This window comes from Malaclemys terrapin, chromosome 10 (genome assembly GCF_027887155.1).
Source record: "Malaclemys terrapin pileata isolate rMalTer1 chromosome 10, rMalTer1.hap1, whole genome shotgun sequence".
In the NCBI taxonomy this organism is placed as follows: Eukaryota; Metazoa; Chordata; order Testudines; family Emydidae; genus Malaclemys; species Malaclemys terrapin.
The window spans coordinates 36,792,891-36,818,246 of record NC_071514.1 but is presented as its reverse complement, the minus strand read 5'-3'; the positions used below and the strand labels follow the sequence as shown (position 1 = coordinate 36,818,246).

At 42.1% G+C, this 25,356-nt stretch overlaps 2 protein-coding genes across 9 annotated transcripts in view; one reads left to right on the top strand and one right to left on the bottom strand.

Moving 5' to 3' along the window:
* The window catches only part of HMG20A (high mobility group 20A), a 75,135-nt gene extending 72,366 nt beyond the window's left edge, over positions 1-2,769 (bottom strand). For all 4 annotated transcript variants that reach the window (XM_054041908.1, XM_054041911.1, XM_054041907.1 and 1 more), the window contains exon 1: positions 2,674-2,769. The gene's annotated coding sequence lies outside the window, so the exon portion shown is untranslated. The remainder of the gene's footprint in view (positions 1-2,673) is intronic.
* Positions 2,770-3,391: 622 nt separating this feature from the next.
* The window catches only part of PEAK1 (pseudopodium enriched atypical kinase 1), a 216,450-nt gene continuing 194,485 nt past the window's right edge, over positions 3,392-25,356 (top strand). For 4 of the 5 annotated variants that reach the window (XM_054041611.1, XM_054041614.1, XM_054041609.1 and 1 more), the window contains exons 1-2: positions 3,392-3,490; positions 15,628-15,660. The gene's annotated coding sequence lies outside the window, so the exon portion shown is untranslated. The remainder of the gene's footprint in view (positions 3,491-15,627; positions 15,661-25,356) is intronic. The other variant, XM_054041613.1, reaches the window with a different exon arrangement.

Genomic DNA, 25,356 nt, shown 5'->3' with positions numbered 1-25,356 from the left:
CTCAGGACTGATCCCTGCAGGATCCCACTCGATATGTCCTTCCAGCTGGACTATGAACCACTGATTACTCTCTGGGAATGGTTTTCCAACCAGTTATTCATGCACCTTATAGTAGCTCCATCTAGACTATATTTCCCTAGTTTGCGTATGAGAAGGTCATGTAAGACAGTATCAAAAGCCTTACAAACGTCAAGATATATCTCATCTACTGCTTCTTCCCCATCCACAAGGCTTGTTACCCTGTCAAAGAACACTATTAGGTTGTTTTGACAATATTTGTTCTTGACAAATCCATGTTGACTGTTACTTATCACCTTATCTTCTAGGCCCATATATAGGAGATGTCTGATAAATTTTCATAACTATCCTTTTGCTCTCCAGCAGCCTGGCAAAGACTGATCAGTTTCACTGCTACTATTCAAAAGCTTGTTTGCACCAGTGAAATGGTCAAGAATGTCATTTCAAGCAGTTGCTGCTTAGAAAAAAACTAGCCACAGAGGCAGCCACTGCAAGCACTGGGGCTATGTCATAGAGGAAAGACCTTCCCTTAAAATAAATAAATGAATAAATGAAAGTTGGGGTGTAAAGGTAGAGTAAAACCAGTATTCTCTGGGAGAAAGATAATGGCAAAGAGCTTCTGGACAGAAGAAAGGAAAGATAGAAAGTTCTTTCTCCCTGCCACCCCCTTCTAACAGCTAGATGTGAATAAAAAAGATGAAACCTACTTGTGGGTGCTAGAGACAGCTACCTGGTAGAAAATTCAGTCTCCTCACCTTCTGCCCAACTGTTGGTGGGAGAATAACTGAGCTTCTTCCAACATGTTGCCCCTGGGCTTCACTGTTGCTCAGCCCACACATCTCATCCTCCATAATTACCTCTGGGATAATAACAGCTAAAAAGTATCTTGTAATCTTTTCAAGCCGTGAGCTGAAGGACTTAGGACAAAACCAAGGAAAGATATTCTTGTTAAAGTCAAGAATTTGGAATCAGGAGTTCCAAACCCAGTTCTATCAGACTTTCAGTGTAACACAGGAAAGTAAGTCTCCCCACCTCAGTTTCTTCAATCCTAAAATGAGGATAATCTTTAATGTTTGCAAAGCATTTTGTAACCACTGGTTAGAAGATGCTTTAGAAAAGCAAAGTATTGTTAATGGAGCCAGTCATCTCTGCCAGAAGTTGTTAGAAAACATTAAAATAAAAGTCTAAAAAAGGCATTAGCCTTCCATTGTGAAGTAGCAGCCGAATAGCATGTTGCTATGCTTATCTGTGTCTGTTGCAGTTTCCTAGCATTTTAAATACCCATCATAATCAATGAAATAAGTATCTATATACCTAACCGCATGTTGAAAATATTCTCAGGAACCACACACCAACATTCTAAAGTGACAGTAAGCGTGCTCACGTTCTATTCCCACCTCTATCATTGATTTATGATGTGGCCTTAAGCAAGTTAATATTCCTACATGCCTCACTTTCCACATCTGTAAAATAAGGATAATCAGGTCTTGAAAAATGTACCAATCATGGTCACCAACTAGCAAGTGGTCTAAGCCTATCACCCATACACCTGTGAGAAATATGCTTGCACTCCTTAATCAAATTTCAGAGGCAATGCCTCAGTAAGAAGACCAGCCTCCATCTGCTGGTAAGGTGAGTGCTGTCCCAATTTTCAATTTAGCCTCTAGATACGAGGTGTTTGATAAATCTAAAGCTGCTTCTTGCTTCCAACATTCCTTTTCTCTCTCCCCCTACAAAGCTTTCTGGCTGCTATGAGGGGGTGGAAGGATGAATTTTTACCCTTCCACAGCAAGGTAGGTGCAATTCTACTACTTCATCCCTCCTGCAAGCAGCTGCTCATAGCTCTCCTGAGCAGAAAGAACATGGCACTGACATCATTCTCATCTGTTTTACTGCTGACCCATTGGTCCCTGACAGTAGCAGTGAAACTAACTGTTCTTGTCAATTGTATTCTGCAACTGCTGAGCTCTGAAAAAGGCCAAAGCAGTCTACCAGAAGATTTAAGAGGCTGTTCAGGTTTGTTATATTTTCTTTGCAAACCCAAGAACTAGAAGCTTAAATGCTACAGGAACTAGCAGTTAAAGCTCCCCAGTTGTGAGTGGATTTTCAATCTTGCAGTTTTCAGTATCAACTATACCATCTCATAGGACAGTCAAGGTTTATGGAATAAAGAAATTAAAGGACCGCCACCATTCCTCCCCCCCCCCCCCTTTGTGCCTTAACAGGTATGGGGGTTGTATGAGAAGAGGCCCCAGCTGCATTTGACCCTCCTTTCCCCTCCAAACCCTCATCCCCACCCGAGGCCCGGGCTCCCTATCCTAGAGATTACTCCCCAATTTCCTTTGGTGTCTTGTGGGGGTGGGGGCTAGGAAGCCCAGTAGCTCATCCCCTCCTCTCCCGTCACAAGAGAAGTTAGTGGGGAGGAGGGGCTGAGATTGAATAAAGGCTGCTGGGGCTGGTGAGGGACGGAAGCTGGAGGAAGATACGTTTCCCCTGCCCCACCTCCTGCTGGGGTTTGAGTGCCCAGGCAGGCCCCCCTTCCCTTAGGAGCAAGGGCATGGGGGTGTCCCCTTCCCCAGTGAAGCCTTCACGCACCGCACGAACGGGAAGATGGGATACGTGGGTCTCGGGGCTTCTCAGACCCTCTCTACTGACCTGCCGCAGGATGGATTTCCGGGAGGGGGGGGGTCACCCTACGGAGCACAATCCCCTCACCCCACTCAGTCTCCTCCAGACTCATACACACACACACAGCCGCTTTACCCTTCCCTTTGCCCCGCACAGATCTCTCCGCCTCTCTCACACCCTACCTCCCCGGTCCTCCTCCCCCCCGTAGGAAGGTTCCGCAAGGGAATCGACAGTGGAATCGGAGTGAACCGACTCCTCTCGCTTCACCCTTGAGAGCCGAGAAAGGAAAGGGAGAAAGCCAGCGCAGAACTATTTGATCCGACTGGCGGCAGTATATCTTCACGTACATGGTGATGCAGTTTTTAAAGGGCCCGGCGGCGGGGTGGATGCAATGCATGCTGGGAATCGTAGTTTCCCCTTCTCTCGCTCTGAGTACACCGTACTAGGACCATCTCTCAGCAAACCGATAGTGTCTACCCCGAGGCGCCACGCCCTTTGCCACCATTCGAGCCAATCGGCGTGCGCTTTGCGATAGCGCGCTCATGGCTCGGTGTCCCGTGTGCTCGGGAGCGCGCGAGTGGTTAGATTCTCCTTCCTCCGTGCGCGCAGTAGAGAGAGTGACGGTTGGCGCCCCGCGCGAGGAAGGGGGAGGGACGGTTGGTGTCGCGCGCCGTGGGGGGCGTGGTCTCTGCTTGTGGCCGGCCGCTGGTAGTAGTTAGTTAGTTGTGTGAGTCAGTCTGTCGGTGGGTGCCAGAGTCGGCTCCTCCTCGGGGCTCGGCGGCAGCTGAGCTGAACCGTGACGAACGAAGCCCTCAGCCCTGCCCGTTTCTGGGGCCCCTCGGAGGTAAGGGGGCAAGTACAGCATGGAGGGGATAGTTACAGTGACTTAGGGGCATTTAAATGCTCCTCTGACAGGCTTAGTTCTTCCATTTGAGGGGCGAGGGGAAAGAGGGGGAGGGGCTGGAGGACCCAATAGGTCCTTCTCCCGTGGAGGAGACAGGAGGAGGGGAGCTGTGGGTGGGGAGTCTTCCGGGGGGGGGTGTAGTTATTTGCCCCCTTTAACCGTGAAGAGGGAAGTCTGATGGAGGCGGGAGGGAAGGAGGCAGAACCATTCACGGAAAATGAATTGGTTCCCCCCTCCCTCCCCCATGGCTCAGATTTCCTCTACAAGACGCCTCCTAAGTTGGGGTCTGGTGTGGGGGGCAGTAGGAAGGAAGGAAGAGACCTAACACGTCTGCTCAGTGGATTGGTGGAGTAGAAGGAGCAAAAATATATTGGAAATGGCTGATCAACTTTTTTTGACATCCCCGTCTCCTGGGGGATGGGGGCAGGGAATTGAGGGGGAATTGGAGATACAACAGCAATGAAGGATGCCTAATTATCTCTGTTTCCATCCTTCCGCATCTCGGGATTCATTGCCTGTCTCTTCATTTGCCCCCTCCTCTTCTGTCCTCCTCCCTAGCATCTAGTCCTAAGTGGGCTCCTCGAACTTAAGGGAGAGGTGGAGCTGCTTGTTGCTGAGTAGAGAGGGTCTTGGACATAGCTAAGAGGCAGCGACAGCTTCTTACAGCTCAGCCCGGATTGAGTCCATAGATCTCCCTCAACTGCCTCTTATTACAGACCAGTTATTTATTTGTAGCCTGGGGAGGTCAGGGCAGTTGCTATTATCCCCCTTGTATCTTTCAAATTATAGGTACCCTGACACTTTTTTTAATAAAGAAACTTAATTTTTCTTTCTGTGTGTATATATGTTTTGCATTTTCAGCATGCTCATTTGCTAAATATGTCGCAACACAGTCTACCTCAGTCTGTAGTTTTGAGATCTTTGTGGGCTGTTCCTCTGTTTCCACTTTCTAGGAATTTTACAAGTAAAACATTGCTGCAGACTCTGATTTATTTCTACTCCTCACAGACCTGGTTTCCTCTCGTTTTTATTATTGTATATTATTGGCATAAAGAAAATGAGATTAAAACTGTTAATTTACAAATGCCAAATTATTTTCTATATTATATTAAGCTTTTCTGTTTTACTATTCATTTGTCCCTTATTTTGGGATTTGGCAGATTGATCAGTATGACTCTGTCTCTGTCCTGTTTTACCCAAAGGTTGAGCTGGGTCCGGATATGGAAGGATTGAGAAGTTTATTCATTAGAATCTGCTTTGTAATACTGGGTAGAAAAAATGTGTTTATATAGTGCAGAGATTATCATTATTTACTGAGCAGCTGGTATCTGACACAAGATGGCCATGCTCTTTTTGGCTGGCACTGGGGAGAAGAAACATGCATTGGTATGCCTCCCAGCTTGGAGTTGATCAGGGCCTCTTCCCTAGAAAGATTGCTTCTGTTTATCTTAGTTACATTTTGGATGCTACTTTTTGTAGAACTCTGCTTTCTGTGCACTTTGATCAGTTTGTAAGACTCTGAAGTTTCTTCTGTTATTGTAGATGTTTTAAAGGTTGTCTCATGTCTGTTAAAGCACTTCACTCCTGAATTTGTGATTCCGTGTGCCTGAAAAATCTTTACAGGATAAATAAAAATACAGAATAAAAGAATTCTTTAGAAAATACTAAATAAAACAGTTGCTGTAAGATACAAAATTGAGGTCTTGAGACATTTATTTCAGATTTGATGGAATTCTGGAATTCAAATTCTATAGTTAAATGAAAGCTATTTAAAACTGGTTGTCCTATAATTTTTTTTTTTTTTTTAAATCCTATCTGTTTCAAGTTAGGTTCATTTAGTTCTGTGTGGCTATATTTGACTGATGATTGACTTGTGTCCTCATTGGGATAGATGGTTTGATTCTGAACAATACATTAAGGAGGCATTTATATTGCTGAATATTTTGCTTTGTAACTCTGACTTAGGTTTAACATGATTAGTTAGAGCTCTTCACCTGATTTCATATTAGTTTACAGAGTTTTGTTCTGCAAACTAGCTACTGATGATTTCTCCAGATAAAGTGTCTGGCAAAGTTAATGCTCTAGCGTGTGTTACAGGAAAACCTCATATTGCTCTTTGCAGTGTTGAAGTATGTAAGAAGTGAATTATCCATTTTCCATGAGTAACTTTCCATGAGTAATCCTACATACTCATTTCATGATGGCGTTACCTTATTGTCAGAGCATCCTAATGGGTAGCTCCATTCTCTGACTTCCCAAATTACTTTTTAAAAATTGTTTGGCTTATCTTGATTCTGGTGACTCATTCACACATGAACTGCAATGGCAGGTAATGTTGTTGTTATTATTATTATTATTATTAATTATTATTATTTTTTTAAAGATACTGGATAGAAGATATAAATTTTAACCAAGAGATTGAATCTAGTGACCCAGGAGCGCCGCCAGCTTTTCTGCCACCCTAGGTGGCAGAAGGTCCCGCCCCAAAATGCTGCCCCCCACAGAGGTGGCGGAAGGTCCCGCTGCTGAAATACCGCCGCGGTCGCCGCCCCCCAAATTGTAGCACCCTAGGTGACCGCCTACGTCGCCTAATAGGTTGTGCCATCCCTCTAGTGACCTGAGCAAGTTTAATTCTAGATCTTTACTGATGTTGGTCAGTTTTACCTAGCTAAATTAAGCGCAGAAACATGCTGTTAATATTATGGATAGTTTCATTCAAAGACAGAAGCCATTAAATTTACTGCATATTTGTTTAACAAAATAACACATACCATTATGTTGAAAAGTCACAGTGCACTAAAGTTTCCATTCAGTACATTTTATGCTTTTTTGGGGGTGGGGGAGGGAGAAGGAAAGGGGTATATCTGTGCAAAGGACCACTCCACACCTTGGATACATACCTATTTCTGTATATATAACTCCATATAAACCCTTTTTAGATTTTATTTACCTGATTAAATATATATTCTTTTGCATATGCTTACCAAATAGATTAATTATAATCCATTTAATATATTAGGAAAAAAGGACATCTTTTTGATCTAACATAACTTTAATGGTCTTTTGTGTAATCAGGACAGTCAGACCTTTTGACATGAGCCACACAGTGATCAGAAGTTACGGTTTGAAGTCACAGATGTTAGTGATTGCTGTTAAGCATCTCTGTCATGTAAGGAAACATGTACACAAAATAAACATATGATCAAAATACCAAGATATAACATGATGATTTTTTTTTTCTTGGTTGTGGTATTCTTTCATTTCTGCACCTATGCCTTTGTTCTGTCCTCTTTCTTTTGCGGTCCTTTTTGCTATTTTTTGCCCCTTTTATGCCCTCCTCTCATTCCCTGTTTAGAATTAACCTCCCATTAGCGCTCATGAGCCCCTATTGCCTCCTGGTCTGATGGGAGCTGCTGTTTTGACGCCTGTCTTTTCTTTTCTTCTTTCTGGCCACATTCTGACAAGGTTGTCTTTCTGCTGCTGCTGACTGGGTTGTCTTCTGTCTTGTTTTGCACATGTGGCTGTTGGATTCCCTCTTCTCCTAAGCTCTTGACAAGAGGAGCCCAAGATTTCTAAATGAATTGTTAAGCATGGTTCACACCGTAGGTCTATGTACTATTAGCTTCCACATTTACTCCAGCTTCCTGAGCTGTTACGCCTGATGGAATCCTGCTGAGCTGCTCCCTCATATGCAATCAGAGTTACAGCAAACATTCTGACATTGTCATTGTATTTTGATATTTTACTATAGATGTAATGATGAGATAGAATCTGTCACACAGGGAAATATTGCAAATGTGAACACTATAAGGAAACTTCTTTATAAAAAAGATATATTTAAATACAAAAATGAGATATAATAATTATAATGTTTTATTCATTCTCTAATGAATTACTGGTATATATTGTCATTCTTGCCAATTCTTTACATTCTGAAAACATAGTAATAGCATGTCTTAGCATTTTTTCATTTGTGTCTTAGTTGGAGCAAAGTTCTAAACAGATATAGTCCAGTCATGTTAGTCCCAAAATGTAGTGCTTATTGGGGGGGGGGGGGGGGGGGGAGGGAGTTTAAGGAAGTCCAAATTCATTCCATTTACATATATTAGATAGTATGAAGGTTTTGGGGAGGCGAAATTCATCCCCAACACAGTGCTCAGGCTGAAACAGAGGTTGCAGTCCTTCCAGGCTATTTAGTTAGTGCATTGGGCCATTGAAACTACATCAAAGCATGGCACCTTCCTTGGCCAGCCCTCAGCCTTCCTAATCCCATCATTCTGTGATGGCCTACGTGGGGCTGGCACAGAGACCATTTCTGTGGCCCGTAGGGGTTTTACAGGCATACTAGTGTGGGTCCTCTTTAGAGCTTAAGTGGAGTGGTGGGACTTGCATTAGCCCAAAGATGAATTTAATGCAATGTTAACAGAAATGCTTTCATGATTTCCAGCGCCACCCACCCCCCCACCTGCACACATTTTCTTGTATAGTAATGAAAACTCAGACTCCACAGCAGGAAATAAATCTGATTAGTCTAGTTTAATTGTCAAAGCTGAGTGAAATATTACAAGTAAACAGCATAAATGGTGAAGTAAAAAATTAGACCTGTAAAATTATTTTACGTTAATATGCCAGAGATGTTGGTGACACAAGTAAAGAATTTATTTTCAATCGGTATCTTCAGCAGTTCTATCTAGTTGTCCAATATTATATTTGTGTATCATAATAAAAATGTGGTTGGTTTTGGTGGTCTTCTGTAACCACAGACTGGCTGATTAGTTGAAATGTGCATCATGCCCACTGCCCAACTTTGCATTGTTCTGAGGTTAGTATCTTTTTTGTAAAGACCCATCTACCATACAAAATTTACCACATTAAGGAAATAAGTTAAAACAGCAGTAGTGCAAATACTATAATGTGGTCTGGTTTTGCCTGTGTAGATGGGACTAAATTGGCTTATATTTACAGAACTGTGCTTCGTTTCTGGAACCCCTTCACTACTGTTCTGTGCCCTGTGTGGTTATTTACACCAGTATAAAATGACACTAAGTCAGGATGGTTGTGTTTTACACCCATTTTGCTTTCAGAATATGTGAGGTAACCATGAACTGGACTCCTGTTCTTCTGAGGGCTGATCTATACTAGAAAATTAGGTCGACCTAGTGACATTGCTCAGGGGTATGAAAAATTCACCCTTGAGAGTCTTAGGCCAGGTCTACATTGGCAATGCTGTATTGGTACAGTGGTGCCGCTGTGAGAGCACTTGTGTAGCTGCGTTATGCTGATGGGAGAGCGCTCTCATGTCAACATAAAATCAGCTCAACAAGGGGTGGTAGCTTTGTCGATGGGAGAGCGTCTACTGCCAACATAGCGCTGTGCATACGAGCCCTTACTCTGGTAAAATTTATGTCGCTCAGGGTTGTATTTTTTTTTCATACCCCCTGAATGACAAAAGTTTTGCTGATATAGGTGCTAAAGTAGACATGGCCTTAGTTAAGATGACCTAAGCCACAGTGTAGACTGTGCTAGGTTGATGGAAGATTTTTTTTGTTTGTTGATTTAGCAATCGCTTCTTGGAGAGATGGATTTACTGCAGTGTCTGAAGAACTCTTCCCATTGTTGTCATAAGTGTCTACACTACAGTGGTGCAGTTGCAGCATTTCCACTGTAGACATGCCATGGAGGGACTGTATTATGATGCTGCAGTTCCCTTTTAATCTGTAACCTTGTTCTAATCTGTTTGTAATCTGGTTTGACTATGGCCTCAGCCCTAGGAAGGCATCCATCCACACACACTCTACACCCTTGCAAGTCTCATTGAAGTCAGTCGAACCCCCACATGGCTGGATCCCTTACCAAGATCATGGCCCGTGTCTGTTATGTATGGGCCTAGTTTTCAATGAGTTTTTTGAACAGCATTGGTACGAGACTCTGACAGGTTGCAGTTAATAAAATTATGATGGTGCCAAATGGGCAACATTAAAATAGCTGCAGCTGTACTTTGGTCATTAGTGGTGTACATCTGTGCTCAGTTAAGCATCTTTTAAAATTAAATAAATATTATAAACAGTGTGGGTGAGGTAATATCTTTTATTGGTTTAACTTCTGTTGAGAGAGACTAGCTTTTGGTCCAGTAAAAGATATTACCTCACCAACCTTGTGTCTCTAATATCCGGGGACCAAGAAGGTTAAAACAACACAGTATATTATAAAAAGTATTTAACAGCATTAATCTGCTATGCATACATTAAAAATCTTTAAAATTCTTGATTATTTCTTATAGGGATTATTATTTTAACTGTCATGGTCCTTAGATCTGGGGATATTTTATTGCATAGAATATGCATTTTTTTCACAATTTGAGTGTAAAAAAGGGGTTTAAAATCTTTAAAAATGCTTTCCATTCATCTGTATCTTGGAGATAGTCAAGTGGACTTTTTGAATAATAATATCTAAAAATCCTTTTATATTATATGCCATGTTTCATTTGAGAGCAAGGCCTCAAGGTTAAGTTATAAACTCAAAAATCTCTTGTCAGCAGTTACATTTCAAAAAACAAAAAGATGAAATATAGTGTTGCTGACAGTGACGATTTCAAGAAGACAGATCAATTTCATTGAAGTATTAGAAGTGCACTAAATGGATAAAAAGGAAGTCCGGGATCACAACGCAGGCTGCTAACAAAACTTAATAAGATGTGATCTTTTAGGCACCAGTTCAGCAAGGTACTTAAGTACCTTACTGAATCAGGGTCTTAACTAATAGTCATGCTTTTCTGGAAAATGAACTGACTAGCCCAAAATTTGCAGCATAAACACCATTCTCTAGGTGTTTAAAATTAAACATATCTGGATTATTTCATAGTTTTGGAGGAGTTGCATATAAAAATAACCAGTGATGCATTCTGTTGGACATAAATGTTCTTGTATCAGATCTTTAAAAGTAAGGAGCTAGGCAATTTAAAAGAACATGGTCTTCATTCTAAAATGTGCTGTGCTTGAGGGGGATTTCTCTGCCTCTGTGTGGTTCCTTGCAGTCCCCGGGATCCACACACAGGGAACTCATCGTAGGATGGGGGAGACAGGGGGGCTAAACTGCAACCAAAAATTGGTGGGTGGGCGTGAGTGTGTGTGTGTGTCTTTATGTATAGCAGTGGTCGGCAACCTTTGGCACGCGGCTTGCTAGGGTAAGCACCCTGACGGGCCGGGCCGGTTTCTTTACCTGCCATGTCCGCAGGTTTAGCCGATCGTGGCTCCCACTGGCCGCGGTTCTTCATACAATCTGGAATACATCTCCATAAAGTTTAAAAATGAAAGTGTAGAAAATGGGATCTTTCTTCAGATAATACATTTTATGAACAAATGCAGACGCTTTAACAGGACATCAGCTTAAAGTTACTTTTGCCTAAAACTTGTTTTCCTGTTGTTGTTTAATTTCTACAATCTATAAAACTGAAAGAGATTAGAGGGAAAATATTTTTCAGTATATTTACTGGGTGGGTCGGTCAGTTTCTTCTGTTTGTGAGGGGTTTTTTTAAGAGCAACAAGGGAGGTAAAAACAATTTTTAAAAATTGGAAAATATGTTAACAAAAATTGTAAGATAGATTTAAGGACACATGTAATACTTGAAACTACTATTAATCTTGTTTTTAAAAATTGCCTGGATTTCAAGTTGATAATGTGCCTTTTATAATATGTTCTCTTGAGGCTAATTTAGCCTCCCTCCCACCGAACATCCCATTTGTATTAGACCCCAGTCATTCAGTGAATGTATTGCAAGCTCACCCCTGAGCCCACACGGAGCCCCATTGAAATCACTGTCATCTCTATCCAGGCTCAGGTGTCTGCCCATGCAAGGCGATAGTGAATATACCAAGATTGTTTAACAGTCTTTTAAATTTAGAGGACGTTTTAAAGACTGGACAAAAATAACTCTTCAAGTAATACCATATTACAAGAGACAAACTTAGAAATATAGTCAGAAAGTGTTAGTGCAGGAGACTTCCACTAAAGGATTAGTTATTGTACTGTATTGTGCTATCCATTTTTGAAGCCAAACTCCTCACTGATTCTCTTTCCACTCCTCCCCTCATTTTCTAGGATGGATAGTACTGCTTAAGATTGCACAATGTGCCCTGTGTGTGTGTTGAAGTCTGAAAGTATGTGTCTAGTGAGTGTGACTCTCTCTCTCTCTCTCACTGCCTAGAATGATCCATGGAGAAGATAAGTTTATTTAACAGCTTCTGTATTATAAACCAGAAATGTTTTTAGAAACAGGGAGATTACTGATAGTGAAGGTGCAGAGAATTTAGTAAATAAGCCTCTGGAAAGGAAGGGATTCCACATGTAACCAATTGTTACAAGTGTTTGTACAAAATAAGGCTCTGATCCTACATAGACTTATGCTCTATGGGTAATTCCACTGCAGTCAATGGAACTACTCACATAAAGGTGAATAAAAGTTTTTATTGTTGATTTTGTGATTAATTTTTTTCTCATAAAGAAACAGACCATGAAAGGTACAAAAAGACAGTGGATATGTGTAAGTCTTTGTATGACTGGGGCCTAAATATTAAATGATACTTTATAACATTGGATCAGCAAAATTCTTTTTTTTTTTTTTTTCTTTTCAGATAAACTGTGGTACTGTGTTTTATTTATTAGCATGTATTTGGGCTGAATGGATTGGAACATCACTTTGAATTTATGCAAAAAAACCCAAACAAACCATGAAGCTGAGATGAAGATACATTATGAAGCTATCATTAATGTCTTTCTCCTGTAATCATAATATATTAAGAATACTATGTCTAGGTTATTTTATGGTGAGACAGTTCATTTTTGTAAACCAGTACCTCTTGATGCTTTGGAAAGATAATTTGGGATATTCAGGAAGCAAAGATGTGTTAGGGCAGGGTTTCTCAAACTGGGGGTAGGGCCCTCTCAGGGGGTCATGAGGTCATTACATGGGGGGTCACAAGCTGTAGCCTCCACCTCAAATCCCGCTTCGCCTCCGGCATTTGTAATAGTGTTAAATATAAAAAAGTGTTTTTAATTTATAAGGGGGGGGGGGGTCGCACTCAGAGGCTTGTTGTGTGAAAGGGGTCACCAGTACAAAAGTTTGAGACCCACTATGTTAGGGCAAAGCCCACTGGAGCCTGAAGTGTACCAGCACCTATGAGTTCCTATTGGTAAGACCTTCTTGTAAATTTAAGGTAATATTCCTGTCGAGAGAGGCTGACTGAAACGTGCAGAGCTTAAAGTGCATTTCATTATTTCTCTGTAATCTTCATTGGTGGGGGTAGCTAAATCAGCATTATCATCTCACTCCAATAACCTGTTGGTTTGTGGGTGGTGGTTGTGTTCATGGTTTCTTAAAAGTTAGCTCTATATATCTTCTTAGAGTAGGAGAGAATTTCTCTCAAGGGTTATTCTTTTATGAGAATTGTTAATAAGGTGCTGCACCATAAAGAATGCAATTCTGTAGCATTCAGAGTACTCATGCTTAGCCTTAGATAGAGAGATACTGTTAGTAACAGTTGCCATGAAAAACCTTCTGCGACAGCTTTAAGGTAAAATTGAAAAGGTTTTAGACAGATTCCTTAGCTTCATTGGAGCTTTAGCCATGGTAAGTTCGTGTTGTGTTCCTTGTAATTGTTTGGGGTTTTTTTTGGCTTGTTGGAATGTGAGAAGTATCTGATCATTTCTGTTTGCGCAATCACTTTCAGTAGGAATAGATGAATCAGTTGTTTTTCTCATTGGTGTTATCCTTGTGCATTCTTTAAATGCTACATTTCAAATCTTAGTTGATTAATACTGTAAACAGCAAGAAGTGGTGCAGTTTAAAAATCAAATTACCCAGTATCCACCCTGTTGTTTATTTTACAAGCAATTAACAAGCTCTTTATTGTGTAATGGTGAAAACATTGCAGTCTTTCCCCTTCTCTGTCTTTTGCAGGGGGACTTCACTGCTTATATTTTACTGCTTATATTTTACATTATCTTTATCAGTGTAAATCAACAGAGCTATTGCTGAATGATAGAGATAACAACCAACACTGAGATCTTTTGAAGCTAAATTTGCAGATTAAGGAGCAATATTGTCTTGAAACATGTTGAAATGGATAACCAGCACAATCCAAATGCTCTGTATGGTCTACAATCTGTATGTTCCTATAAAGAGGAGATAATGAAAAATACTAAATAATAATGTTATAAAGCATTCCTCCCCTACTGCCAGAGCACTCGAGGAGATGCATAAATATAATATAATTCAAATGTGAAATCACAATATAAAGATGAAACACAAATGGTCCCCACCCAAAAAAGCAGCATAATTTAAAAATGAGAGAAAGGCAGAGGTTTCACATAAGCTTTTTAAAATTTCATTGCCTTTTATTGTTTCTAATGTTGTGAGTTCCTGCAATTGCCTGCTTATTGCACAACATAACCTAGCTATGTACAAAGCTGACATCTAAATGTCTTGATATGGAATTGTATAGGATGAAGTTGTGAACATCTAAACAAAATAAAAATCTGTGGAATATAGAAGAAAGCACATAACATTATTTCATCACAAGGATATCTTCGGTGCCAGGCATTATTTAGGAAGAGGGCTATCAATTCAGCAAACAGCCATTGACGCAGTGATATCATGTAATACTTTCTGATTTATTTATTTTTAATTACACTGGTTACCACAGTTAGTTTGCTCCTTTTTTTTTTTTTTTTTTAATTTGGATCAAATTGCTAGCACAAAAAGAAAGAAGGGGAAAAAATCTATTAAAAGATAAGAAAATTGTGCTGGCTTTTGTAATTGCAGTGACAGTGTAGTCACAAATGGCTGAGTCATGTATGAAAGATTTATTGTGCAAGTGAAATGATTAAAAATAAGTATCAGTAGATAAGCAACAGAGTGCTGCACTCTTCCAAAAGTCACGATAGGGTTCCATTTTTAGTGCACTCATTATAGAATGGTGGGCATCAGTGTTACAGCAGCATCACATCAAAGGTAACTTCTCCAGAGTAGGATATGTTCTTTTTCAAAATTAACTAATATGCATAAGTTAAATTGATTCTAAATCATTCAAATCAATTTCATTGCAATCAAATGTCGGTCTCTTCAATTTATCAGTTTTTAATGGTTATCTTAAAAAAAAAAAAAAAGTCTTGTTTCAAAACTGGTCTGGTGGGAACATCTCCAATTGTCATCCAAGATTTTTTTTTCTTTGCTTTTTATCCACATAATCAGAAATCTACCTTCACTTAATTTCTAATTGGCTATGTATCTGTCTATTTTTAGGAATTTCTAAAGTTACCTTGGTATCTTAAATCAGTGCGCTTTAGTTGGTATTCATTTTAAACGCCTTGATTTATCTCCCCACGACACTTTGTTCCCCTCATCTTCATCATCACAGGAAGTATATTCTTTTAAGGAGTAGTGGTTCTGCATGAGGTCCTCTATATAGGCACCTACATTGCTTTTGGAGATGGACAGCAAAATATCTTGCTCACTTTTACAATATTTTTAAGGAGTTCTGAAATTCTTTCTGACTAGCGTTAAAAGTACAAGCAAGGCACACCACCTGCAATTAGCACCAGTCAGTCTGGGAATTATTGGTTTCCCATGGTATTTATGACGAAGCCATCAATTTGTATCTCTTAACTGTTTCTTCTCCAACAGTATTATTTTGTTGTGGGTGGTGGCTTTCTGATCAAGTTCAGAATGGAAAATTGTCAGACCATGGGGTGGGTGGGTGTGGGTGTGTGTCAAACTGGTTAATTGTGGGTGACAAGCTTAAAAATATGAGCAGACAATCACAATTACATAAGGATCCTTCCCTAGGCTGGTAATGAGCACATAATGATTGGTAGTTGTGTGTAGCAGTGATATTTCAGTTTTGGATCCTTGGGTGAAAATGACTCTGCCTGTCAAAAGCAAGGAAATATTCAAAGACAAAGAGAGAAAGTGGTGTGTCTCTTTGCTTGAAGTTTAATGCAAGTGTGTTGTCTGAAATGCTATAAATTTAGTCTGAGTAAAGGAAAATATACTGAAATACAAGTTTTTGTTCTCTTTTCAGGGGAGAAGAGAAGGAAAGATTCTCATTAGAAAGGTAATTATCTTAAAAATGCTACTGTGCAGCTTATTCCATCCCTAAAGGACAAGTTTAGTTGTGGATACAGGGATCTGTGATAAACATATATTTTGGATAAACAATATACAATGTGAAAATAGGGGAAGTGTTGTTTTGTCTGCCCAATTAAGGCATGTTGGAATAAATTACTATTTTTTTTTGCATATTTTTTTTAAAGGAATAATTCTCCCAGGCTTTGTGCTGTTCATTACATAATCTTAATGCTTTGATAGTTTTAAGCATATGGGAATATTTCTTTCATTGATATCCTGTAAAACTTGGGATGTTTTGCTGTCTACTTCTATACTTCTGAATTTTGAAGAACTGTATTCCCCAAGAGACTTTCTAAATATCTGCTGTTCTGAGTAGAAAAGACTTGTTTGTTCCTAGTAGTTTCAGATTTCTAAATATTTACTTGGAATTTACTGCACCAAAAGCTTAAGAATGCATGAAAAAATGTAGTGGCACAAAGAATAAAAACTATTTTCAATAAATTACTTTGCATTTTCATCAACATGCATACTAATTGTGCTTTTGTTCTGATTAGGGTTTTTTGTCTAATTTATTGCTATTGAATCACAGTTCATGGTATCCTTGGCCCGTGAGACAGAGGCTCATGTATAAAATAAGATGGTTGAAATATCCAATGTTCAGTGGCAGATTTAGAGTTAGTAGGGCCCTGTGCTCAGCTTCATTTTTGGGGGCCCTCCTTGGGACCCCTCCTTGGGACCCAGCCAAGAAAAATAACACTCTCTCTTATCTCCCTTCTCCCTACCCCGCCACCGTTTTCATTCTTTTTTTCTTCATCCTCCTCCTATAAGTAATAGGAAGTAAATTCAAATGAAGTGAGGTACCTTGATTGTTTTTGTAGTCTAACTTATTTTTCCACAGACCACTTGAAAATCGCTGAGGGTCTCAGTGGACCACTTAATGATCTTTCCAAATATTGTTTGTACCGTTAGCTAACTATTGTAAAGGGCTTTGGATAAGAGCGCTTTATATAAAAAAAAAAGTAAAAAAACATTGGGGTGTGGGGTCTGGCCACCCAGAGGTGCTGGACGGGGTTCAGGGCTGGGGGTGCAGAGTCTGGGAGGAGGTTAGGGTGCAGGAGCAGGCTGGGGTTGGAGTACAGGGTCTGGCCGGGAGTTAGGGTGCAGGAGGTGGCTCAGGGCTGGGGCAGGGGTTGGAGTGTGGAGCGCTTACCTGGAGCAGCTCCCATTTGGTATGAGGGGTGCAGGTGGGGATGTGTGGTGGGGTGGAGGAGTCAGGGCTGGGAGTGTGTGAGAGGGTGCAGGAGTCAGGGAGGGCTGGGGGTGTGTGAGGGGCATGCAGGAATTAGGGCTGGGGGTACAGGAGCAGGCTGGGGTTTGGGGTGCAGGGTCTGGCCAGGAGTTAGGATGCAGGAGCAGGCTCGGTGTTGGGGCAGGGATTGGAGTGTGGAGCGCTTACCTGGAGCAGCTCCCATTTGGTGCGAGGGGTGCAGGTGGGCATGTGGAGGGGGCTGTGCAGAGCTCCCGTTTGGTGCTCAGGGTGAGGATGTAGGAGGGTGCAGGAGTCGGGGGGGGGGGAATGGGGATGTGTGAGGGGGTGCAAGCGTCAGGGCAGGGGGCTGGGGGTGTGGGCTGGGGTCATGGGGGTGCTCCCTGCCCCACCCCAGCCTCCTGCCCTTAGCGGCTCACAGCAGGGGACTCGGGGGGGGGGGGGGGAGAGTATGTGTAGGGGGAATGCAGGGGCCCCGTCTTTACTTTGCCACACCCTGATTCCACCCCCTTCCCCAAAGCTCCGCCCCCACCTCTTTTCTGCCTCCTCCCCCGAGCGCACTGCGGCCCCGCTCCTCTCCCTCCTTCCCAGAGCGACCTGAGCACCAGTAAACAGCTGTTTGGTGGTGGAGGAAGCTCTGAGGGGGGGGGGTGGGAACGCGGCACGCTCAGGGGTAGAGGCGGGGGAGGAGGGAGTTTGGCTGCTGTTGGGTGCAGAGCCCCAGGAGCCAGCAGGACCAAGCTTCTGCCCCCGCAGCTGCCTGGCCCTGGGACCCCCTGTCGTTGGGGAGCGGGGGGTGTCATGCCAGGGCACCCTGTGTTTTACTGTAAATCCGCCTCTGCCAATGTTATAAGTAAAGCTAAAATCAGGATTTTGGCTGTAAGGCCTTTTTGGGATGTGGGGAAGAGAGGCTTCAAAAGAGATTGTTTCCCTTTTGGTCCACGTGCTGAAAGTCTCATGGGTTGCGAGTGAAAGATTGCCTCTGGCTTACTGGATATTTTAGACCAAGGCCGTACGACTTCTGTTGATTCTTAGAACTTCAATTATTTTGTGTGTACTTGTAATCATTATTGCAAATATTCTTTACAGTCTTTCTTATGTATGGATTAAATTTGTTGGGATCAGGGTCTGCAAAATGATGAAGAGTGTTGAAGTTTCATTGATGGTTAATAAATTACTCTGGAGTACACATTTTTGGTGTCCACATTTCTGGTAATTCAGATTGGAGAGGATTTTCAAAGTAACTCGAATACATGTTTGTTCTTTATAGAAAATAATGTTTTATTCATTTTTAAAGTGCGGTACATTTTCATATTTGTGAAAGGTAGCCTGTAATTTTTAATTCTATAGTTGAAGTGGGGCTCTGAGGTTTCAGTATCTTTTGTTGATATTGAAATAGGTGTAGAATGACCATATACACGTCTAACTCGATATAACGCTGTCCTTGGGAGTCAAAAAATCTTACCGCGTTATAGGTGAAACTGCGTTATATCAAACTTGCTTTGATCTGCTGGAGTGCGCAGCCCTGCCCCCCGGAGCACTGCTTTACTGTGTTATATCAGAATTTGTGTTATATCGGGTCGCGTTATATCGGGGTAGAGGTGTATGTCAGAACATATTTTAAACCTGGATTATCATTATCAGACCCAAAGATCAACAAGTGTTCCATCTTTCTCAAAATCTACATTTGTGATAATATGGAGAAAACAGAATCTGTTTTAACCATTGATTATAAGGGGAGACTTTTATTACATGGGCTCTTCTCCTAATGCAATTGCCTTCATGTGCATTCAGAAAGAAAAATGTACTTGAGTTCAAGTACTGTAGTCTTGCATGTATATCTTACTGCAATAGTCTGTTGGAGGCTGCTGTTGTTAATACGTTTTTTTCTTTTAATGAATGTTATTGTTAAAGTTCCAGGCTGAAATATATGGTTAATTCTTGTTGTCTGTATAGTAGAATGAAGCCATCTTTATCTATAGAGCAATATGGTACACATAATGATAGAGTTCCCTGCAGTGTCTTGCCAGTATGCCTCAAACCTGACCTGGGAGGAGAATAACAATTTGTGATTAACGTAATGGGGACTGGGTTCAATTCCTTTTCTGCCACAGACTTCTGGTGTGATCTTAGACAAGTCACTTAATTTCTTTGTGCTTAAATTCAAAACCCCTGCAAAACGGGGTAAAAATTATTTTCTTCTACTACTTGCCTGTGGTCTGTTTAGACTGTAAAATCTTCAGGGCAAGGATTGTCTCTTACAATGTGCACTTGTGGTATCTACCAGAATAAGGCCCCAATGTAAGATTGGGCTTCCATGTACCACTGTAATGATAAAAATTACCTGAAGGGACAAATGCTAGGGATGAGATTCCTGCTTCCAATATCAATTCAGTGCTTTGGAGACTTAACCATTTGGGCTTCTTTTTTTGTTATCCTGTCTAATGTCTGTTGGTCTGACTCACAAATCTATCATAACTGGCCACTGCTGCAGGCAGTGTCATGATAATATATGAAGACTGCAGATTTTTATGATTTTTGGAAGCAAAACCAGAGCAAGAGAGGCAGACACCCGCATACAATATCCTGAAAAGAAGGATGAGCCAGTGTTTAGGACTGTAGCCTGACACTTGGAAGAATGAATTTGATCTGCCACAGACTTCCTGAGCGATTTTGTGCAAGTCACTTAGTCTCCCTTGTGCCCCCGTTTCCCATCTATAAAATGGGGATAATAGTACTTCCTTATGTCACAGGGGTGTTGGAAGAATAAATATATTAAAAACTGAGATTCTATGATAATGCAAATATAGATGCATTAAATAGATAGCTAGCCTAGTGAAAGCTGCAAGCTCAGTTACCATGAGTTCTAGCTCCAGCTCTTTGCTTTTAACAACTTGGCAATACCTTGGGAAAAGGAGGGAGTAACTATCGTTCACCACTTTCCCAGATAAAATAACAGAGAGCTTGCATAAGATCACTTCAGGCAAAGCTGGGATCTCTGATTACAGTCTCATTGCAACACAGTCTTTTGGAAAGAGTACATTAAATTAGGTACCTATGTAACGCACCCTAACAAGTGTGGTTCTTTGTGTCATCCTTGAGCAATTAGGCCACATATAGAGGTTTTTTTTCTCTGCTGCTACTTCCATGCTAAGCTATTTGGTTCATTAGTTCAAGTGGTAAAGGCTTATGGTTTTATATCCTCAGGTGCTAAGTTCAGGTCCCCACATGCCCTAAACAGAAGCATTGTTACAGTTGGCTGTGCTGCGTACAACCACTAAGACCACAATCTACTCCCAGAGCCAGGAACAGAACCCATGAATCATGATGCTCAGCTATTGCTGTCTCACCAGTACTTGTGTAACCCAATGGCAAAGTATGTGGTGTCTCCCCATGCATGAGCTGGTGTTCATAGAGAATTACAGCATGTTTTCCCATCACTACTTACTCCTATAATGGAAGTATAAGAGGTCGGTGCTGTGGATCTGAAAGTTGTGGGTTCAAACCCTGCCTGATGAACCCATATGGGGTTAAAGAAATACATGCATAAATGTTAGTGTAAGGACCCTGGAGTAATCTTCTTCCCCTTATCACATCATCTGAGGTCAAGGGTCATCATGCAAGCATCCACCATCTTTGTCTATCTGCGGGAGCACTAAGGTCCACCTGCTTACCATCATCTTTGATACAATCCACCCTTTGCTTCCTTGGCTTTCATCAGAATCTCTTTCCTACCACTGTCTCATGCCAAGCTATCTTCACCAGGTCCTCTTCGTTCACCCTTTGTAGCTGTCTAACCACTGAAGTCATGCTTCCTGGATTTTGTCAGCCAGCAGAGACTTTGGAGTAATCATTGGAATTATTTTATGCTGTGAAATATTATATGTAGAAGTGAATTTGAATGTTGTATGTGACATGTCATTCCATATTCTTTCTGAAAATATTCTTATGATATGAATATGACATAACTGAGATATACTTTATGCAAGATGGCTCAGATGAGATCATTGGAAAGGTTATGATTCACTGAATGTGATTATCCTATTTGTATGCATGTATCATTTCTGTATCTGAAATTAGGAATATTGACTATATATCTGTATTTCAACTATGGTACTTTGGGTGATGCCCACTGCCAACACTTCAAGTACAACAATGGAAAAGCCAGACAGGGCGGATGGCCCATCAACAAGGACAATGGACTGTAAAAGAGCTTAGTCTTCCTGTGAACCTGTGGGTCAGCCTGTGAAGAATGGCTAAAAGGGCCCTACAGCATCAGGTGGCCTTGTCACCTGATACTAAAACATTACCTGGGACGACTTGTAACTTTCCACTGTAAGGGAAGGGGGGTCAAACTAGGAAACAAAGGACTCCCGCCTTATGCAAATCCTATTTAAGGGAGGGGAGTGAGGTAATCCGAGGTGGTCAGTTCTTCCCTGCTACCCAACCCAAGATGACTGCTGGAAACAACTAAAATTGAACAGGGGGAAAGAACTGGGCCCAGGCTGGAAGGACATCTGGCCTGGGAAGAAGATTATTAGAACCACATTTAGGGTGAGAACTTGCATGTAACCAGTTTCTTTAGTCTATTAAGCTTAGTTTGTGTGCTCTGTTTTATTTTCTTAGAAATCTGCCTTGTTCTGTCTGCTACCACTGTATCTACTTAAAATACACCTGTTATAGTTAATACATTTATTTGTAGTTTATAATATAACCCGGTTTATGTGATTTCTAATTTGAGAGGGGTGAGAAATTGTGCATACCCTCTTCCATATTGAGGGAAGAGGCAAATATAAAATATCTTTAGGTCTGTACTCAGGTGGAGGTGGACATCTGAGTGCTGGAGCAAGTCCCTTAAGCTGAGTCTTCCCAGAGCTGATCTGTAGCTGGGTGGTGGTCCTGCCTCTGTGTGTGTGTGTGTGTGTGTGTGTGTTAGAGGAGGTTTTAAGAGCCTGGCTCAGCAAGACAGGTAAAAGGGGACCCATTCTGGCAGAACAGGTAGACTCAGTGGTATCTCAGCACATCAGGTGACTTCCCAAGAGGCCCAACCTGTCACATTGTGCTAATATTTGTCTTACTGATGCTTTTTTAGTATTTGTATTTGATGAGTTGTCCATTTTAATAATAGGAATATGGCAGATTTATGGCTCGTCTACACAATGCAATAATGTGCAATACAGTGGTGTGATTTCTAAAGTACACTAATGTGTTGTACATTTATTAGTCCATGTAGACTCTGCTGGTGCACAATAAAACTTCCCTAGTGCACTTTAAAGTAATGCTGTTTGAAGCAGTACTAAGTTTAAGTGCACTAGGGGACCTTAAGAGCACACCTGCAGGGTTCACACTGACCAGTTAATGGGCAACACGTTGTTGAGCTTTAGAAATCATACCCTCTAGTGCACATTATCCCACTGTGTAGACAAGCCCTCAGTGTCCATCTCTTGAGAGCAATGTGTTGGAGACTTTCCTGTAAATCCAGAGTGGAAGACCCTTTCATTATCTGCTTCAAAAAGGTTAGAGCTTGATTTAATGAACATTATCTTTCCAGAAAGGAAGCTTCATTTGCAAAGGTGCAACAGTAACACTTGTTCGGAACTGGATGCTTCAGGGCATTGCTAATAATCTATGGAGCCTTTCACTTGTCACCAGTTTGAATCCTGCCCAGCTCAACAGTGATTTAAAAGTTGTTTCCATCCAGTGGATTTTTGGTATACTCTATTTGAGATCAATGTAGTTTCTCGTTTCTAATTCCCATACCACAAACTCATCACCATACTTTCTACTATGTTGTAAGCAGGGACTGTCTTGTACCTATGTGTTAGCAAAGTGCCTAGCACAATGGGGCCATGTCTCGTTTGAATCCTTCAGTGGGGCTCTTGTAGCAGGGGCCAAAATCATGTTACTCTCTGTTGTACACCCTTATTGTCTCAGACACATTGGGAGTGGGCAGGGGGACTTCAAAATTCAAAAGACGGTCTAAAAATGTGGTTTAATCTCTGGCCCCAAAAGCACTATTTAAAATAAAATATCTCATCATTTTGAGGGGTGGAAGTGGGAAGGGGAGAATCTGCCTCATGATTTTTGAACTTCTGGGGTTGGCAATACAGCCATCAACTAATGTCAAAAAGACTGCATGTTAGGTGGGCACTGTATGATGGAAATTTAAAATAGCAGACAGGATTTGTTCTCATCCTATAAGAAAGAGGACCTGTGCAGACCCCTTTTTGCGGAAAACTCCTTTCCACTGCTTCGTTTAGAGGGGTTATGGCAATGTTGCATCTCAATGATTATTTTACCTCACAGCTTCTAATTCTTTCAGCAATACCAACTCTTCAAGTGAGCATTGGAAAAAAAATTAAGATTAACATGTAAAGCAACATTTTAGTCTTAATGCTTTTTAAGAGTGGGAAAAAAACAGAATAGTGTTAAATAACTTCCTAGCTTGAAACATCCCCCCTGATTTTCCCCCTTAATGACACACTTATTAGAACGTAAATGATACAGGACCAGCATAGCCTCCAATCTGGTAAAGACTTGCAAATGTGCTTAACCTTAAGCATGTGAGAAATCCCATCGAAATCAGACATAACTTCCATGATTAAAATTATATCAATATATTTTTGCAGGATTGGGACCTTAGTTTTGCATCTTTAATATACTGAAAAAACATGTCTTGGATTGTGCTGTATTGCTCCTCTATATTATAACGTCTTCTGTATTATAATTTGTGTTACAGTGTAATGCAATCATATGTAAAATATTTTTTTAGACATTTGGAATAATTGTTGATTTTTATGATAAGGATGTTAAATAGGGTTGCCAGGTGTCTGTTTTTTGACTGGAATTCCAGGTTGAAAAGGGACCTTGGCGGCTCCGGTCAGCATCCCTGACCGGGCTGTTAAATCTGGTCGGTGGTACAGCGGGGCTAAAGCAGACTCCCTGCCTGCTGTGGCTCTGCACGGCTCCCGGAAGTAGCTGCCTGTTCCCCTTCCGGCTCCTATGCGTAGGGGAAGCCAGGGAACTCTGCACACTGCCTCCCCCCAAGCACTGGCTCCGCAGCTCCCATTGGCCGGGAGCTGCAGGGGCAGCACCTGCGAATGGGGCAGCGCACAGAGCTGCCTGGCCCTGCCTCCACGTAGGAGCCAGAGGGGGGACATGCCACTGCTTCCAGGAGCTGCTTGAGGTAAGTGCTGCCCAGAGCCTGCACCTCTGACTCCCTCCCATGCCCCAGCCCTGATCCACCCTCCGAACCCCTCAGTTCCAGCCTGGAGCACCCTCCTATACACCAAACATCTCATCCCCTCCCCACCCCAGAGTCTGAACCCCAAGCTGGAGCCCCCTCCTGCACCCCAAATCCCTCATCCCTGGCCACACACCAGAGCCCACACCTCCAACTGGAGCCCTCACACCCCTCCACACCCCAACCCCCTGCCCCAGCCTGGAGCCCACTCCTGAACCCCTAATTTATGGTCCCACCCCGAAACCCACACCCCCAGCCCAGAGCCCATACCCCCTCCCACAACCCAGCCCCTTGCCTCAGGCCAGAGCCCTCTCCTGCACCCAAAACCCCTCATCCCTGGCCCCACCCCAGAGCCTGCACCCCCAGCCGGAGCCCTCACCCTCTCCCGCACCCCAACCCACTGCTTCAGCCTGGAGTCCCCTCCTGCACCCTGAACTCCTCATTTCTGGCCCCACCCCAGAGCCCGCACCCACAGCTGGAGCCCTCATTCTTTCCTGCAACCCAACCCCCTGAGCCAGCCTGGTGAAAATGAGCACGTGTGTGAGGGTGGGGAGAGTGAGTGACAGGGGAAGGAGGGGGATGTAGTGAGCGGGGGCGGGGCCTTGGATAAGGGACTGGGCAGAGGCGGGGACTCGGAGGACAGAAGGAGCAGGGGGAAAAGCAAGGGTGTTTGGTTTTGTGCAAGTAGAAAGTTGGCAACCCTACTGTTAAACTAGCGTTTATTTTGCCTTTGCTCTGCCATGTTTTAATTTTAAATGTGCAGTTGCAGTCTGCTACAAAAGCACAGTATGTGCATCTTGAGAGGAATATACAGGAGCCCTTGAGCTTGTTGCTTTACTGTTAGTTTGGGTCTAGGTTTCTGGAAATGAGACTCAGTAGGCAAAGTTCCTATATTTGTCTCCTCTTTCAAATGTAAAAATAGGGGGGAAGAGAATAAGCAGTGAACAGATAGTGGAGGGCTCTATGAGGAGTTTGTAACTGACTTGAGGCCTCCATACATGAAATTCATTAACTGCATGGTAGATCTTTATAATGAAAATGTGGTTTTCCATGAGGGATCCATTCTGGGGTGGGTTTATTTTTTTTTATAGCGTTTCCCCCCAACCCCCTTAATATTTCCTAAAACTGATACCACCAAGTTAGCGCTACAGATAGTATCAACCATGTGAAAT